The sequence below is a fragment of the Protopterus annectens genome, chromosome 3.part0 (assembly GCF_019279795.1).
Source record: "Protopterus annectens isolate FY-2018-M chromosome 3.part0, PAN1.0, whole genome shotgun sequence".
In the NCBI taxonomy this organism is placed as follows: Eukaryota; Metazoa; Chordata; order Ceratodontiformes; family Protopteridae; genus Protopterus; species Protopterus annectens.
Genome location: NC_056731.1, coordinates 137,303,050 through 137,321,203, shown reverse-complemented (window position 1 = coordinate 137,321,203; position 18,154 = coordinate 137,303,050). Strand labels below are relative to the sequence as shown.

General features: G+C 38.0%; 1 protein-coding gene across 1 annotated transcript in view; it reads right to left on the bottom strand.

The window, feature by feature from the left end:
* The window catches only part of MALRD1 (MAM and LDL receptor class A domain containing 1), a 3,217,568-nt gene that overhangs the window by 1,105,180 nt on the left and 2,094,234 nt on the right, over nt 1–18,154 (bottom strand). The gene's annotated exons all lie outside the window — the stretch shown is intronic.

Genomic DNA, 18,154 nt, shown 5'->3' with positions numbered 1-18,154 from the left:
AGCTCTATAGATGTTATTTTCCTGTTAATATATGAAAATAAAATGCTGCAAAAGCATGCATCTGGCATGATATATTCAGCTATCCAACCTTTTTGCCAATGTACAAATTTGAAAAATATAATTCTAAAGGATAAAAGACAAAATGTCAAAAGTATTTAATCAGGTGATACTGGAAAGAGAAGAATTAATAAGTGTTTTTTATTACTACATGCCAGATTCTGATGTACTAACTTGGACAATGTAAAAAAAATCCACTTTTTTGCAGCCAAAGTCAATCAGGATTAGGTTGTGAAATTATGTGTTCTGAAAAATGTTGACACATATTTCTAAGACCATAAGCTACTGGAAAAAACATCAAAATAAAATCAAAGTGGGTGAAGAGCTAAGTGTCAAAATGGCAGAAGCTTAACGACTGGATATTTGAGGCATGAGGCATGAAGACTATTATTTAATATAAAAGCTGCCTTGGTGATTTGAACATTTGTGTGGACTTAGCTGTTCTCAAGCTACACCTGAATCATAAAAAATGAAATAAAATAACAGGACTTATAGCTTATTAGAATCGGTTGGTACTACCAACCATTTAGTCATGTGGATAAACTATCACAAGACGTTCCTGTACAGCCACAATGGGTTGCACAATGTGAAGGCTGCCTATGTGTATCTACATACAAAATGAAGGTGCACTCTCCAGTACAATTAGTATCCCAACTTTTGGTCTCAAATAGATCTAAGATTGGGATATTGGTTGAAAAAAATGCAATTTTGAGCCTGATATCTCCTTTCATGTCACAGGCCTGACACAAAGACTGCCAATGAAACAGAATAGATTTATTTCAGTAAAGCTGCATGACTTAGAATATACAGAGATAGAATAATCTTTTATTCATTGGACTTACTGATGGACTAGAAAACTATAACATGGCTGCTTTCCTAGAATAACTACCACCCACAATGTCATTGCCTGTTGTTGCTGAAAGACCACACAGGGCACTTACACCTTCCCCATATCTAATTTTAGCCACTTAAGCCAGTAATTCTAAAAGTTGCTGAATTACATTGAAGAAGTAAGGGTCCCAGTCTTGCTCACGAAAGTAAATCTTTCTTATTAACAAGCTACTGAATCAAGATCTACCAAGAATTCTCAGTGGCTCTGTCAGTCAGGGCATGCACCTCTACCAATGTGAGGCAGCTCTGCATCACAGAAATGGCTACCAGCATATTTTAAGTATCCAACCACAAGGTCAATTAAATGGAAACATGTTCCTCATTTATTTAATTGCAAACATTTCTACTAGTCTTACAAGAGCTTATAGTATTCTTCCAGACATCACAGGGTCTGACTTTATCTCTGTCTCTGTCCAGCATATTCCCAGCTGCAAGAAAATTGCTTCAAGTATCTACTGTTAACAAGTATATTCCACTGAAATCTGAAAAAGAACAGAATATGGAGTGCAATGGTCCACTACAATACAGCTCACTAGAAGAGTCCGAGCAAACATCAGAGGTACCCAAACCTAACAATGTTAACTTTATTTTCTCCTGCAAAAATACAGTAGAGTACAGATGGATAAAGTGACATTATAGCAGGAAACAACATCTATGAGCACACTACTGGCTAACAGAAGGAATACTTCTTTTGGTATTGCTATGCTTTGTAGGTAAACATTACCTTACATTAGACTTGATAATATTTGTAATAAACTGTATTCCCGGGGGTATTAATTATATTTTGGGGTGAAAGACAAGTACCTAATTAGTCATTATTGTCATATAATTTATTTTACTAAATATCAGTTTCTCAATCTGTGTAAAAATATGTTTAGTTAGTAGATTATTGTGTGCTTCTTATTTTTTACTACAAGCTGTTTTAGTCATATTATAGACTCATTTATTTTTTCCATCGACCCTTGAGATAGTAAATTTGCTTAGTTGTAAATGCTGGTTACTGGTGTAGTCTCCTCCCCAACATTCTAATCGTCCTGCCTTTACAGGCCTGATATTTAAACCCATGGCTCACACTGTTTTTTTTTTTTTTTTTTGTAGTCAGGGTATAGACATGCATGCTTCTATTTCCAAACTGGGTTTTTGTTTCAAGGCTATCCTGAACTGTCCACATGCAGATGTAGTCAGTTGTTAATGCTAAAAGACTGAATTTAGCAGTCAAATACATTGCACAGATATAAAAAGAAACAGTAAACAAACATTATATACATTCAGGAATAAAATTCCTGAACTGACCACTGGCAGACATCCAGCCTTCACAATTCTGAAGTGTGATCTAAGTGAGGACCTGTCTTAACAGGAAACATTCTATACTGGATTTTAAAGGATCATCAAAACAAAAGTGGTGGATGAGTTATTATAGTTAAATTCACTGTTTCCACTACTGCCTGTATAGTAAGTTGAATTTGTTCTTCAAGTTATAATGCTACTGCTGGGTTGCCACTTTATTGTAGCTGTCTACCTTCTAGTAAAATAGATGGCCTCTATATTAGATTGGTATTTTAATCTAAACATTATTAAGCAATTGATCTTTGTATCCCCTTGAAAATGAAGCAATCGATAGCTTAAGAACTCTTGATCCTGAAATAGTGAGTTTAACATTGTGGATGTCTGGAATGACATAAACTCCTCTGACTCTGACTCAGAATTCAGTTTTCTGCTCTGTTGCTAGCCATAAAAAGTATATGTGTGTGTTTGTGTGTGTGTGTGTATATATATATATATATATATATATATATATATATATATATATATATATATATATGGGTCTATATTAAATTACCGAATGCTTAAAAAAGTGAAAGATGATCGATCGACCCTATGTAAGCAAAAGCTTACAATATCGAAGTGCCAGAACAGCGATTTTTTTCTAAGGGAAAAAAATCGCTGTTCCAACAAAAAATAAATAAATAAATTAAAATTTATTTCAAACATTACATTAAGTTGGGGGCTTTGCCCCCCCACCCCTGATGTGGGGGGCTGTGTCCCCACACACCCCTACTTAAATATACCAATTCCAAGACCGTACTACAGTGCTGAAAACGGCAAAGTACCAAAGCGGCTAAGTGAATTCTTTCCCACTTCACAGCCGCTTCAATATTTTGCATTTTCAGCCTTTTAAGTTCCACCAAGACGCATTCAAAAGAATGTGTCTTCGGTCTTCTAATATAGACCCTATATATACACATATATTCATATACTTAGGTAGATACAGATATATACATGGAGTGGTCTAATGGAGGAACAAGATATTTCCTGATTGTTGTGCTTTTTTATTCACTACAACACTGCAGTTATGATGGTTATGAAGCTAACACATTATATGTCCACTAAAAGTGAAGTTTAGGTCCTTACTAACTTTGATATTAAGAACTACTTCTCCCCAGTATGGGGAGCATACTTTTCTTTAAATTTCCCTAGGAGTATGTCTGCCATTAGATGATAGGCAGAGAAGATTTAAAGCAGCACTTCAGTTTTGCTACAATGTTGCCATCTTAATATATGTCCTTGGATCTACTTCCAGGTTAGCCTACAAGGCATTCAATAACCTATCATTCTTAAAAACACTGTCTAGAATTTTCCATCTGAGTAAAAATGTAATAATTTGTTTGTGTATATCTGTTGTGTTTGTTTACATCTGTGTAAAAATCCTTTTATTTGTGTTTTATTTTTGTGTTTTAAACTGTAAAAATGGAACAGTTTGTTGAATGACTTTTTGGAGCTTTTCTCCCTAGGCCTATGCTGAAAATGGACATGTATCCAGTCGGACAATCAAACAAATGTAAAATAAATAAATAAATAAATAAATAAAAATAATACTTTCAAAAATCTGACAGCGAATTTATGGTGCTTGATCAGTGTGTAAATTCTAAAGATATACCTTGATCTTGAAATAATGCTATCGTCTTTGTAAAAGACTGCTACCTCTATATACCCTGGAAAGGCAACACTCTCAGTGCAGTCCTTCGAAAACAAATCAGAAAAGTTTTTCATCTTTTATAACCTTTTTATTTATTCCAAGAAGTAAACAATTTTATACAATTTTTTTTATTTTTTTATTTTGCCTGTACATTAAACTGACCATGTAAATTAAATACTTTTGTCTTTTCTCATTTCTGATCAACTATTTCTGTCCAAATAATAGAATTTGAGGTCATGACTGCAGCCAAGTTCTCTCAGTCTGGTAATACCACTAGTCTGATGGGTTAAATTTTAAACTTTACAACTTTTTTCTCTCTGCATCCTCTGAATCCGCTAATATATATTAAAGGCTCTGCAGCAGCTAAATGTATTGCCATATTTCTCTGATCAATATAGAAATTAAGTTCTTTGCTAAGGTATGGGCATCCAAACTTAAGAACTTTCTGTTTAAGTTAATAGGTGATGACCAAGTTGGCTTTTTAAACCCTACTTCATCACACAGCATTGAAGAGCCCTAACTATATTTATCCAAACCACACAGTCATGTACAATCCCAAAAGTGGCTATTTTAATAGTTTTTTTTAAACAAACTACAGGCTTTCTGTCACAGATGCGGCTATGGAAATTATGTAAGCCATTCAGGCATTATGTAATTGCGCAGTTGCTTATATTGTTAGTAATTCAAATATTTGTACTCTGGGTTTTTCTGCTGATGGGCAGCAGACATGGATGCCCACCACCCAGCATACTTCCTCTATGTTTCATTAAATCTCTAGAACTCTCTATTTTGTCTGTACAACAATTTTCAGGATGAAGATTTGTGGATTTGTGCAGGAGAAGGTTTCATACATGATATTCACAAATGACTGTCTGATATTATCTTCTAACCTGGCTTAAGATGCCAAGCTAATTGTTGCAGTGCTGAGAGAATTTTCTAAATTCTCTGGTCTGCATGCCAGTGTAAATAAATTTGAGTTACTTCTTCCAAACCCTGAGCTCAGGCTTTGCAAAGCTAAACTCTACTGTTTTGTATTTATTTAGTGACAATCCCCTAAAGTACCTGGCATGTGACTCACATCTCTCCAGACAGAATTCTAAATAAACTGCCATGGAATACACTTGCGATGCTTGCCCGTTGCTGCCATTATCTACCTCTATCACAGCTACATAGGATCAGTGCCCTTAGCATGATATTCTTCTCTGTTTTCTTTTATATTGTACAGACACATCTATGCAAACCTCAACTGTTGCTGGGTGAAAAGGTATAGAAGCTAGCGCACCAGTAGATATGGAACAGTAACAGATATAAAAATAGGAATTTGATAATTAATTCCTCCTCTATGAAAAGAGGCTTAGGATCCTCCTGCCAGGTTACTTTATATACACGGGAATTCCTCAGACATTAATAATTAAATGTAAGAATATAGTACCCCCACACCCACATCTGTAAACAGAATTTGAATCTCCTACTACTATGTGGAAAGAACCTCCAACCAAAGTAAATATTGTTACACTATTGGTACTTTCATTACAACCTAAGCCAATCCAAGGACATGACAGAGGATAAACAATATTCTGGGGTTATGTATGCTCACTGGAAGCCTCTGAAACTTCTTATAGATTATATGCGCACCCTATTTACAGAATTGGTATGGCATGGTATTTTAATACTTGGAGGCTGTTTGCAACCTATGTTGACAGGCAAAATGTCAATTTCATCCTTTCCATAAGTTAAGAATCGTTTTCAAATGTCACGCAATCACTTATGGAAATATTTCCAGCTATGATTTGCAATTGCCATGTGTTGTCTGATACAGATCATGACAAGTTTAGATAATTCTTTCTTACACTTGTTTTGGAAATATATGCAAACCTTCCCCTTCTCATTCTGAAAAAGCATAACTTTTTTTAGCAGAACTAGCCTCACTATGCATAACATTTACCCACCACTATTAAAATATCCTTAGATGGTTCACAGTTTAGGCAAAATCAAGTTAAATGAGTTTTATGGAGAGATCATTTCTGGCCAAAGAATCATCCACAACTTCTAAGGAACTGATTCCCATGCCTTTTCCATGGTGACTGATCCTCAGAACACAGGGCAACAAGGTGACTATAAAACAGAAATGTAGTGTAAGTAAAGCCCCTTCACAAATGTTGGCAGCAGGTAATACTTTTGGGGTTGTCTGGCTAGTGTTGAGGTTTTGACCCACCCTTCTTACCAAGTACTTCATGAGCCACCTGACCTCATTTAATTTAGAGTCCTGAGTTAGCATACACCTGGTTGGTCCACCTTACTGCAACTACATGTAATCTTATTGCATGCTATTGGAAAAGTAGCAAGACAGTTTACATCCATTCACATCATACCTCTCAACTGTACAGATATTTGCAGGTTGTCCAGATGTTTGCCTCATATTTTTGGTCCATTTTTCATAAAATTTTGATTTTTCTGGCAAATTAGTAACAAGTCATTAAAGACTGAAGTTTGAAAATATTGACAGACATTTGAGTTTCAGACTTCATACCCTTCAGAAAATTTGTGCTAATGCAAAATCTGTTCTTCTGTCAGTTTTCTAAGTTTGCAAAAGCAATATTTAAAAAGTGTCCCTATTTTGGGGCATTTGTCCCACTTTTATTTAAGGCTTTGTCCAGATTTCTTGTTGTAAGAGTTTGATAGGTATGATTCACATAATGACATAATGAATAGATTGTTATTCAACACTGCCTCAGAATATTTGTGCCCTAACTTCAGGATGGAATACCTGCATTTAGAAAATCATCATCCTGGCATCCATAAGAAATGTAAAGCTTTATTACTAATCTTAATTAGGAATATGATCTCAGACACTGGTCATTCCCTCCCTCCCTCTTTTTACATGTATTATTTTATATGTTTCTACCAATGCCAAGTTACCTATGTCAGACACTGACTTTTCCTTTAGCATTATCATTTGCTATTGTTAATCTTTACTACTGATTGATGTAATAATGAAAAAGAAACAAGCAGCTGCAAATTATGAATGCTGGCTTTGACTGAAGGCAGACTGCAGTAACAGCGATTGTGAGTTAGTTGTTAGGTACAGTTTGTCAGTACTACATCAGACTACTAATAATTTTATTTTGCACAAGGTTTATTAATGTCATGTAATACATTTTCATGTCCTTACCCAACAGTTTACATTCCTAATTTTTTGAGGCATTAACTATACTGCTTAGTAAAGCTAAGTTCTTAATAGTATAATAGATTCCACATGGAAAGATTTTTGCTACTATATTAATGTAATATTTCCACTAACAGCAAAAAACACCAGTGGATTTAAACTGTTGCTGTAACTATTATGATCTGCAGTTTCCCTGGGATTCATTAACAGTTGTGTAGGTGCTAAGCTATGCCTTCATGATGTAAGTGTGTTAGTGTGCTGAGCAGCAGCGCTAATCAAATATGTATGCTGCTCATCGCATCAACACGTTTCCAAGCACCTTTTTGTGGCTCTCGATAATGTTCTTGGTCACGGAAGGGTGCTTGCAATCAAAAGCAGACAATGTAAACAAAACAAATAGCATACAGGCAGTGCTCAGACATGAGTATATCCTGCAGCCAGACATATCAAAGGAAAATAGAAGGAAGTAATACAGAATTAAAGAAAGGGAAATAGGGGAATTGTGACACTTAAAATGTGTTATAATGATTTAGTAATGTTGAAGAGGGGAAATGTTTAAAGTGTACTCATATCCCATAGGCAAATGTAATAAAAGTGTATAAGAAGTATTTCTGACATAAAACCTGCAATATTAATATTATGACAACTAATGTGAATGAAAATCCTGCAGTTATGCACATAAATAATAATAGGCTATTAAACGATGTGATAGGAACATAAAGCTGCAGTGTAACAAAGGGGGTTAAAATGTGATATATATATATATGTTAATTAAATACTGAGTTGAGATAATGTTTAGCAAGGTCAGAAGATAGTTTAAGGGATGAATGCATAGAATGCAGTTATTGCATGTAAAGATGTCTATAGCGGTAATTTATGTTGGCAAGCTGACAGCACCTCTGTATTATCCATCTCACTATGTATACACAAGAACAAAAAGGACCTTACAGCTGCAATGCTAAGCAACTCAGAAATGGACATGTTTATGCAAAGAAATGACAGTGGCACCAATAGGAAAGGGGTTCATCACCTACAAGCATGTAATAGACAAGAAGTGTTGTATGGCTATGTAAATGCTACATGCTAATCTAATAATAAACAACATACATAAGTGAGAAATTACAAGACAGAGTGGATGACATGTTGGGAGTCCAGTTTTGCCATTACAGATTTGCAAACATGTCTGACATAGTAGTACTGGACATGCTCACATACAATTACAGGGAACAGTAACATAACATCAGTTTAACAGCAGCAACACAACAGAAGGTGTTATAAATGAGAACCAGTCACAGTTTCTGATGCTCTTGCAGCATGCCATACAGTAAAAAATGTTTATGGAATCAGACATCTGACATTAAGCTGTATATTGTAGTAGAAACACATGCAGTATTAAACACGTCTGGAGGAAGACATGCAATATAGAGCATGCTTTTCTTGTGAATAAGTAATGCATATGAGCAAGAAAGGTCTTAAGAACCATTTTATTTTCAACCATATGGTTGAACAGATTTTACAGTGATGCAAAACAATCATGGGCAATGGAGACATAAGCATATCAGTCATGAAAGGAAGAACACCACTGAGGGATGCACAGCACTATCATACTATATAAGTTGTACTGATGGCCTACCTGGAATGAAAATGCCTGAAAAAGCTAGCCCTTGGAGACTGTGTAAGTCAATCTTGTCTGGCACACAGATGTTACCTCCTCCAAAGATCTAAACCTAATTTTTGATATGAATAGATCACATTGAAGAGACAGAAATGTGTCCCAGAGATTGCCCGTCCTCTGGAATAAGCTTCGTATTTATGTTTAGCAAAACCCTCCCCTGCCCGTTTTCAAGAGCAATCTGAACCAATGGATGAGAAATCACAAATTCTCTCCTGGGATGGCACCTATGGGCACAGGCAGTCTGCAAAAATAGTCAAAACACTGCTTGATAAGCCTTGTTATCTTTCCCCTAAGGATAGAAATTTGAGTGAAGTCTGGGTAAAACCGGCTAGTCTTGTAGCAGCTCTCGAGCTGTTATGAGCTATAAACACATTCAAATACAAGTCTTTCATGTTGTGCATTGATTCTCCTATTTATCTAGTTATACCATCTAGGGAGCACTCTACTAGAAGTGCCACAGGAGAAGTCTGACTATTATGGGGAGATAGTGATCTTTTGTCAGGATGACTTCATCAGTGCGTTTCATACAGGATGCTTCAATAAACAGGTATAAGGCAGTTGAGTGCACATTTAAATGCATTCTTTTAAGGGGAAGTGGAGACAAACAAGCACTACATACACAGCCATGCAAGACTTCAACATGTCCAGCTGTACAATCTAGAGAGCACTGTATTTGCCACAAGCACCACAGGAGAAGACTTGCTGTTTTAGGGAGACTGCACTTTTGTCATGATGACCTCATCATTGTGTTCCATACATGATGTTTCTGTAAATATTGCATAAAGAGACTGTCTGTGCATGTCAGTGCATTCCCTTAAGCAGAAGTGAAGACAGCAACACTCTTTACACACATATGCATGTCTTCCATGGTGAGTATTGAATTGAACCGCCTACCTATCTAGTTACGTAATCTAGAGAGCACTGTATTAGTTATAAGCACCACAGGAAGACTAACTATTAAGGGTAGAGAGTGCTATTTTTCAAGATGACCTCAACAGTGTGTTATACAGGATGTTTCTGCAAAAATTGGGATAAGACAGCTGTCAGAACAGTTGAATGTACTATTTTCAGGAGAAGTGGCTACACCACCAAGTGTTACAGACAGTCTCTCTCTCTTTCACACACACACACACACACACACACACACACACACACACACACACACACACACACACACACACACACACACACATGCACAAAGTATTTCATGTTGAGCATCAAACCTCCTACTTATCTAGATAACAAATCTAGAGAGCGATGTACTGGTTGCAAGAACCACAAGAAAAGACAGACAATACCTATCTGAAACTGGACTTTGGAATATTTTTTAAAAGCAATGCTTGCAAGACATGTTAGTGTGCATCACAGGTTGAGCAGCAAATGCACAATGCTACTTCACTGTGATTGTCATGTCATGACATACTTTTATAATGAAATGTAAATACTGTCCTTACAGTACATTGTGTTACTGTGAGGGCCACTGACATGTTCCACATAGTGGGATGACATACACTGATTGTTGCACACCAGTAATTATGAAACATTCCTGTGATTTCATGTTAGGATGACTGCACACTGTTTTTGTCTTATACTTGCACATTGTTCATTGTCAAGACAAACATGCACATTGTACATACCAATGCACACTATTGAATGATAGATTCTGTGAGAATAGATTAACTAAGCTGGTATCACAGTGCAACAGAAAACTATAATTCTTTGAATTTCTCTTTTTTTGTGTGCTCTTTGAGGACAGTGCTACTAAGCTGATTTGGGCTGCTGACAGCAAAGTGTTCATGCATGCATAATCATAACTTGAAGTGTTAAATTTACAATGGTAATTAGCAGCATTCTGTATTGGTCTATGTCAACATCCGCACACAGATCTGTGCAAGACAGGCATAACAAAAAGTAGCAGGCAGATTAATGTAACAACAAGGTAATTTTATGTTAAGCAAAGGTTTAGCCAACATTTACATGCATGGTAGTCTGACAAAACATCATGAAACATTTTTCCATCTGTATGTTTTTGAAAATTTTCAGGATGCTAAAAAAACATTTATACATGAGTATTAGCTCAGCACAACATATATAAAGTCATAATTGTGATACTTATTATTTCACAGCAGATGTCAGCAAACCTGAATGTATGTATTCATCTTTTTTACCCTATTGAGCAATGTAATTCATAAATCCAACTCTTTATCTCATAAAAATTACATTAAAATGAAGAAACATAGCTTAGCACAGCGGCGAGAAGTGAGACACAGTAATGTGGATGAAGGCAATCAAATCCAAAGATATTGCCATAAGTAGTGTACTTATATTTATCCTTAGGATGGAGGCAGGAGCAAAGTAGGGTGAGATGGAGGAAGGAACAAAGTAGATTATGATAGAAGAAAGATAACAATATGCAGTCAATAGGTACATTTAAATAATGTACCAAAAACAGTCAGTAACACTTTGCTAATGGCTGGATTAGAACCCTTGAAATTATGCAAAACTCTTTCTACATATTTTAATATTAGCTCACCACACCACAGAGGAAGAACTAGTTCACAGCATTAAAATAACACAATTGAAGCATGGTGACATCTTATTGAAGAAGAAGCGGTGAACAGCGAGAGTTAGAGACAGATGCAGAGAGGAATACCAACAATATATTTTGTGGGATATGTAGGAGCATTTCAATGGTGTTTTAGTCTTAATTATTAAATCATCGTTGTCCTGTCATGTCTGTACAATAAAGTGCTTGTTGTAGGTACAAATAAGTGGTAGGAGAGTGCAATAAACATAAATACCTAACCAAGATAAGGTTTACGTAATAAGCTTCCCTGTTGGGGGCTGCAACATTTTTGAAAATTATGTCTTGCTGCACAATTCCAATGCGATGTCAAGGATAGATTTTATATGGAGAGAAATACAGATGTTTGCAGTTAAACAGATGATATAAATATATAATTTCATGAAGTAATAAACTGACATACAGTTGTAATCAAACCCACGACAGTATACAAAAACAGCAAGCGACAAGCAGAATAATTATCTCAATACACCACACAGGAATTGATACTTTAATACATCCAGGAGCCTAAGAACTTTTCCATTAACAGTACCACAGTACTGCTTTTAGTATGGCTTTACTTTCTGTTCCAGTAGTGCACTGGATTTAAGCACATTTGTGCCATAGTAACCATTCCACTGCAGGTTAAAGTAAAATCTTCAGCTTTTACAATAAGAAGTTAAACAGTGTTCATTGTCATTCAGTGTTGCTGAGGTATACCACACTCAGCACAAATTCTGAGAACATAAAGTGAAGGCTTTTCCAAGGGCCATTTCTGGACATGTGTGTTGTGTGTGAATCTATTTTTTGACCAGATTAAGAGAAATGGGTGGATAAGACAGTGCAGAAAATGGGATTGGTAAGCAGTGGGTAGCACACAGGGGAATGAATACAGGAATTTGCAGGAGGGCCACGAGAATGCACTAAAGCTATCCACTTATTCACAATGATAGTTGTACCCATAATTTCATGTCTTTGCAGAGTCACTACACCAATGATGGGTGACAGACTGAAAAAGAATTTCCAAGACAAGGAAGAGGCTCCTCAGCTGCAGCAAATGTCCATAAAATCCCAAAAAACAGAGCTGAAAGAGGCAACCAAAACACGACAATAAGAAGCCGACTGTTTATTAGAAATAAAATGAAAAAAAAATCCAAAGGGACCTCCAAAGCAGAAACACAAGCAACCTCCACCCCCCAACACAACCCAAATGACACATAGCCCACAAACTCAGTGTGCCACTCAACAACAGCCCATAAGGCATGACAACGTACCCAACACTCTAGTCATAGGTGACTCTATAGTCAGGCACACTGATGTTCCACTCACCAGGCTAAACAAGGAGAAAGTGATTGTCAGCTGCCTGTTGGGTGCCAGGATCTGCCACATAACACATGCACTCAGGTCACTCCACAACAAGTACAAATATGATTCTGTCATTGTCCATGTTGGTGTGAATGACCTGAGACGTACCTCCTTGGACTACATGAAAAGGGACATGAAGGAGCTGTCCGATCTTGTAGACCAGGCAGGTATGACCCTAGCCCTGAGTAGCATCCTGCCATCATGCAGAATGATACCACAGTACAAGGACAAAATGATTGACTTCAACAATTGGCTAAGCTTCTGGTGTCATTCTAAGGAGATCCAGTATCTGTCTGCCTGGGATGACATGATCGACAAGCCACGATGCTTTGCCAGAGATGGCCTGCACCTGTCGCCCCTGGGATTCCGGATACTGGCTAAGGCTCTAGCCACCCCTATAGTGCCTTTTTTAGGCAAGATTCAAATGACAAATTAACCACCCTAACAGGTACAGGCAAGAAGAATCTGAGGGTATTGCTACTCAATGCTAGAAGTCTAAACCTCAAAATGCACTCTCTTGAGGCACTCCTTAAAATGGAGAACATCGACATCTGTGCAGTGACAGAGACCTGGTTCAAGGCTCCAGAGAGCACCCCTGTATTACCAGGCTATAATTCATACCACACCATTCGGCCACCTAACCTGGACCGAAACACTAAAAGTGGAGGCGTGTCCATATTCATTAAGGATATCTACACCTCCAGGCTAGTTGCTCAGCATAATGCATCTGAGATTATTCAAGTGCAACTAACTCTGGGCAAGACCGCAATCCAAATTGAAACTTGCTACAGATCCCCTACCATGCCCCAGGATTCCCACTCCTCATTTCTTAATACAATAGAAAATATTAGGGTACAACCTAACACCCTAATAATGGGCGATTTCAACTACCCTACCATTAACTGGGAAAACTACTCATGCACCAACTCTTGTGCTCAACGTTTTCTGGAATTCATAAATTCCAATGCCATGGATCAACTTATCCACACCCCCACCAGGGGCAGCAATATCCTGGACCTGGTTATTACCAACATGGGCAACCAGTGCTCCACACCAGAGGTCAATTCCTCATTGGTCAGATCCGACCACAAGCTAATCACCCTAGACATCCACATCCCTCCCCCACCCCATCCCCCCATTAGGGAAACTACAGTAAAAAATTTCTTCAAAGCCAACTTCATGCTTCTTAAGACAGAAGTGGTAAACTTCACGACACCCGTGCTGGCGGAAAATAGAGGTATGACTGCTGAATCCTACACAGATGCACTTTATAAGCACTTACATGAGTGCATGGATCATGCAATCCCTAACAGAACCAAGATGCTATGCATCAAAAAAAAAGGAAGCCAATCTGGTGGTCCCCTGCCATAAACAAACTCTACAACAGAAGGAAGAAACTGTTGCAAAAAAAGAGTAAAATCCCATGATTGGAGAAACTCCCTGGTCAGCCTCAGTAAGAAGCTGAGATCCCACATAAAATCCTCCAAAGCTAGTTATGAAAACAAAATCGCCATTGACTCTAAAGACAACCACAAAGCATTCTCTAGCAATGTCAAGAATCTCAATGGCAACACTCAGATCTGCTCTGAGTTACAGCACAATGGCACTACATATACAGACCCAACTGATATTGCCAACATCCTGGCAGATAGGTTCAGTGCTAACTTACCCCCCTGCCATCCCCTAAAGGGCCCATCTCTATACCGGAAGAATGCAAAGTTTCTGTAATCACGGCTGCACAGTTAAAAAACACACTATCCAAAGCCAAGAACACAGCATCCATGGGACCTGACGACATCCCAGGCTGTGTTCTACATGAACTACAGAATGAACTGGCACCCCACCATGTTCAATCATAGCATCAACTCAGGCTATGTGCCCACTGAATGGCGCACTGCGACAGTTATCCCACTCCACAAAGGGGGAGCCACCACAGACCCTGGAAACTACCACCCCATTAGCCTAACGAGCCTGGTCTGCAAGGCGATGGAACGTATCATCATGAAACTTATAAACAATGACATTGGTAATCTCCAAACTCAGGACCCCACCCAGTTCGGGTTTGTAAAAGGCAGATCATTTCTCCTAAACCTGAGAGACTTCTTTGAAGCAGTCACCAAAGCTGTAGATGAGGGTAAGGTGGTTCACACAGCCTATCTAGATCACGCCAAGGCTTTCGACACCATCCCCCACTCTGGAATTATAGATAAACTCACTAAACTAGGTATACATCCCTATGTCACAAGATGGGTTGCAAACTGGCTCACTGACAGAACCCACATTGTGAAAGTAGCAGACTCCACATCCAACTTCAGACCAGTGACAAGTGGAGTATCACAGGGTTCAGTAATGGGTCCTCTCCTGTTTGGTATCTACTTCTCTGAAGTACAAGCCAACACAGAAGGTCTTTGGCTAATGAAGTTTGCAGACGACTGCAAACTAGGAGCCATAATCAAAACTCCAAAAGATGTGGACATCCTACAAAAGGGTTTCGCTGAGACAGATGCCTGGTGTCAGCCATGCACTCAAGCTCAATGCCAAAAAGTGCATTGTCATCCCTTTTGGTAAAAACTCAGTAGCCATGAACTACCACATAGGTGGTAGTCTACTTAACACCGAAAGTGTGGTAAGAGACCTTGGGACACAGGTGGACAGTAGTCTCTCCTTTGATAATCACATCACCACAGTAGTCAGGAGATCCTTCTACGTGGCACACCTCATCACAAAAGGTTTCTCATCCAGGAAAAAAGAGGTCATTGTTCCACTCTACTCGTCACTCATTAGACACATTATAGAGTACAATGCTCCTTTTGGTATGTACCTCACAAGACATCTACAACTGCAAAGGCCACAGAAATACCTCACAAAGAGGATTACCAGCCTCAAAGAGATGCCCTATGCAGACCATCTCAAAAAACTGCAGCTTAACTCCATTGCATATCACCTACTCAGAGGCAATCTCTGCCTAACACACAAAGCTATGTCAAACCCAGAGCTTTTAGACATGCTCCACTTAAAGAAATCCCAATCCCTACAAGCTACACGCTCTAGGGACCTAAACCTTGTCACCACAATAAACAGAACATGCTGGTGGGATAGATTCCTGTCCCAGAGACTTCCCATACTCTGGAACAAACTACCTAATTATATCAAACAAAGCTCCTCATTAGCACTCTTCAAGAAAAATCTTGATGATTGGATGGGAGATAGGAAATTCTCCCCGGGGATCACTTTTGTGGCTCTGCTAGACAGTGGCACAGGAAAATAATTTTCTTGGGTAGCGAAAGCCAGGACATCGAACTCCTTATTCCCCACACACACCCCCGCTAAATATATATACCAACTCCGAGATCGCACTACAGTGTGGAAAGGGCAAATATTCTGACATTCACTGTACTGCAATCCCACAAGAAGCACTTTGAGGTCCGGCATAATTTCTCAAAAGAAAGGAACATTTGGGTGTAGAACTTGTAATTATTGTTCATTCATGGCAAATAGTAATAGATGTATTCATCCAACAACAGAAAACATTTATGGATTTAGCCATGATACTGATTGTAAAACCAGGAATTTAGTTTATTTGGCTTATTGGTCTAAATGTCCCTCATTTTATGTGAGTAAAACTAACCGTTCACTGCGTGAATGTGTTAGGGAACATTTATATGCAATAAATCATGAGGATGAAACCAATGTGAAATAATTCCTGCTTTAAAACTTCAGCTTGGCAAGCTAAGAACTTGGTTATATTCAACTGGACGTGTAAAAAGAATTTAAGTTTTTTTTATGCACTTTTTTTTAAAAAATACCCAATTATTTTTATTTAAACTAAAACTGTGTATGAAGTGTTGTGAATTTGGTACAACTGGATTTATTCTACTCCTTGGTGTTAGTGAAACTGCCCGCCCTCCCTCAGCCTCTGGGCCCTCCCATTTGCATTCACTCACTCTGTGCAGTGAGATCATAAATCGATTTTCAGGCCTTCTGCTGTGTACAAAGAAAAATGGGAAATTCCTGAAAAAAATAAACTTTCCGGCCTTCTTTCTTGTTAGAGTGGATTAGACTATACTTGCTTGAGATTTTAAAGCCCCCAAGCCCTTCTGTGTTTTTCTAGCTTTTTTTTCTAGCTTGTAACTACTTTTTTTTTTTCTTTTTTCAGCACTCAAATCTGTTTCTTTGATCTTGTTCAGAAAAAAAAAAAAAAAAAAAAAATTTATTGTGTTTTTGTTGCTTGTGTTTTACTTTTTTCCTTTACTTTTGCATCTTTGCAAAATCTTTAAATATATTATTATTTATTAACTCATTTTGTAACTTATTTTAAGTTTTTGGTTTTGGCTTACTTGGGCTTAGGACCTTTGTGTTGTTTGCAGGTTTGTGGGTTTGTGGCTGTTGTGCAGGTGTAGAAGTTTTGACATCCTCTAGGTTGAGAACTGCTGATTGAGGGCTCAGTGTCTATTATTCTAAAAAAGTGTTTTGGTTCTGGTAGCACTTGGGCTTAGCTTATTTGCAGTTAGTTTACAGAGGGTCTGTAGGTTGTGGTCTTGAGGAGTGGGACCTTCTGGGACTCTGCCCTGGGGAGCTAGAGATAGCTAGTGCATGCATGCATGGTGCATGCATCTGTTTATTTCTTACTGCTGTTTGTTTGCTGTTTGCTGTGGCTGCTGGATCTGGCTGGCCTGCTGTTAGCTTTGCTGTTTGTGTAGGCACTCCTAATCAGTTCTAAGGTAAGTATTCGGTGGTATTTATTACTACTTTCAGGGGTATGTAACTTGATTAAAGTGTGCTTAAGTGTTTCAAGTTAAGCACAGTTGTTTATTCAGAGAAGGCCAGTTGCAAGCACTGTGGTGTTGTGGTAAGTAGCTTGGGTTGGGACAGGTTCTGAATGCTAAGTTGGGCCTGACTGAGCTGAGAGCCCAGTGTCTGTATTAGTTATTTGGGGTTCTGGTGCTAGGCACTTGGGTAATTTACATAATTAGGTTAGGTGTCTGCTCTTAGAGTGGTGAAGCTTTGGACTCTGCCCTTCTGAGCAGGAATCTTCTGGTTAAAATTTTGGTATTAAAGGTTTATTCTGCCTGATTATTTGAAACTGGTCTCTTTTTGAAGTGGTTCACCTTGTTTATGCAGAATAGACTAGAATCTAGCTTTGTTTATATACTTTTTGTTTGTATTTGCTTGTTTTTGAAAGCTAATCCCCCTAAGCTAATAATTCTATCATAACTTCTTCTCACTATCTGTGGATGACTACCAAGCCTTATGTGCATTGCTTACTGTATTTGAAGAAAGTTACTGTTTTTTTTTTACTTTTTGGCGTTTTTTGCATTACTTATGTATCAGCCATTGCACTCTTGTTACACTAAAGCTCACAACTAAAACCAATTAAAAACTAAAGCACTAAAAAACTCACACCCTCTACTCACATGGCCACTGTTGTTTTCAATTATAGGATCCAAGGTCAGTTGTCAA